This window comes from Stegastes partitus, unplaced genomic scaffold, assembly GCF_000690725.1.
Source record: "Stegastes partitus isolate 25-593 unplaced genomic scaffold, Stegastes_partitus-1.0.2 Scaffold1879, whole genome shotgun sequence".
Classification (NCBI taxonomy): Eukaryota; Metazoa; Chordata; class Actinopteri; family Pomacentridae; genus Stegastes; species Stegastes partitus.
Genome location: NW_007579610.1, coordinates 40,807 through 42,869, shown reverse-complemented (window position 1 = coordinate 42,869; position 2,063 = coordinate 40,807).

Here is a 2,063-nt window from a genome sequence, read left to right as displayed (position 1 = left end):
CACAAATAGATGCAGAACGGCCAAAATGACAGAAATCCACTGCAAAGAGCTTCAAAACAGCCGTGAATAGATATAAAATTATTGCAAACTGGCTTTAAAACTGTTCTCGAGTAAATGCAAAATACAACAGAGTGAATGTAAAACTACTACAGAGATACAAACAGACACAAAGAGACGTGAAACAACTGGAAAAAGGTGAAAAATCATCATCAGCAAACACAACAGTATTAATGTACTACAGCACTGAGTAGAAGCTCCTTCAGACTCGGTCCAGCAGCTTGATCTACCAACACACCGCCAGCTGATCCATTTTAAGCTGCGTGACCCACATGAACCGGTGGAACTTTCTAAAGAACACAATAAACACGGGACAAAATAGAAAAGGGAACATTACGGGCCGAGCCGAGCCGGGAAAAACCTTCTGAACAGAAACATGTTGGATCCCTGAAATAACCGACAAAGACAATCTGAGTAAAGACGTTTGTGTCTCTAAAGTTTAGATCTGCAGCTTATCGGATATATTTGGTCTAATTGTTGATATTATGACTGAGACATGATTTCAGTTTAACCGTCTGAACGCCAAAAACCCACCAACAGGTTTGTCTGTTAAAAAATCACCACAACTGAAACAGTGCAAACAGAAATAACCGAAACCCAAAACAACCACAAAGAAACACAAAACAACCACAAAAAGATGCAAAAAAACACCACAAAGACACAAAAAACACCACAAAGACACAAAAAATACCACAAAGACATGTATAACTACAGAGAGGCAGAAAACAACCACAACCAGAAGAGATTACCATTAAAAAAAAAAACACACAAAACAACCACATTAAGATGAAAAACAGACATAAAGAGATGGAAAACTATCACAAAGAGACCTTAAATGACCACAAATAGAAGGAAAATGACTGCAAAAAAACATAAAACTACCACAAAGAGACAGAAAACGACCATAAAAAGATGCAAAACAACAACAATAAAAACGTAGAACCCCACTGACACTTAAAGCAACTACAAATATGCAAAACAGCCTAAAAAAAACATAAAACAACCACAAAAAGCTGTAAAACAATCATAAAACGATGGAAAACTACCATAAAGAGATGTAAAATGACCACAAAGAGACACAAAACAACCACAAAGAGACACAAAACAACCACAAATAGAAGGAAAATGACTGCAAAAAACACAAAACTACCACAAAGAGACACAGAACGACCGCAAAGATGCAAAACAGTCTCAAAGAAACACAAAACAAGCACTAAGACACCCAGAACCACCCGTCTGTCGGCTGTATTTTTACTATCTGTTAGCATCGTCGTGTTAGCCGCTACTGTTGTATTGCTTCTGCTGCCCCCTGTGGCCTAAACCCCGTACTGCAGCTTCAAGTATTAAACTGGTGCTGTCGGTATTAGACCTGTTTTGTTTGTGGTCCACAGACGAGCCCTGAACTCTGATTGGACCCGCCGTCTCTCAACCACAAACCACCAATCAGGCGCCTCCACCTCCAGTGCACTTCCTGTGTAAACATGGCCGCCGCACGGTGGTCGAGCGGAGACGACAGCTCCATCACGGCCAGATGGTGTTTACAACTCCAGCAATAAACACGAATACACAAACAAACCGCGGAAACAAACAGGACCAAGCGGCGCTGCAGGGTCCGGTCCAGGGCCCGGATCTGGAGGTTTGGACTGGACTCCACCGTGGCGATTCGTTTCGACACCGCAGGACGGAATAGCAGTTAAAGGATTAGGGTGAGGAAACTGGAATCTCATGGAAAAACCCCAGAAATACAGAGTGGAGAGGGTTCTGATTAGGTCCAGACGTTCTACAGCCTCCAAGGACTGAAGACTCACAGAAACCCTGGAAAAGTGTTGAGACGAGAGTTCTGAGACGACTATCTGTTTATTGATCCGTCAAACCTGCTCAGTCGGTTAGGAAGGTTCAACTAGAAGAACTTTCCACCTTTGTGACCCAGTATTTCATATTAAAGTCTTCTACATGTTTAGTTTGTATTATTGTGACCTGCAGCTACATGAGGTTCAGAAAACATC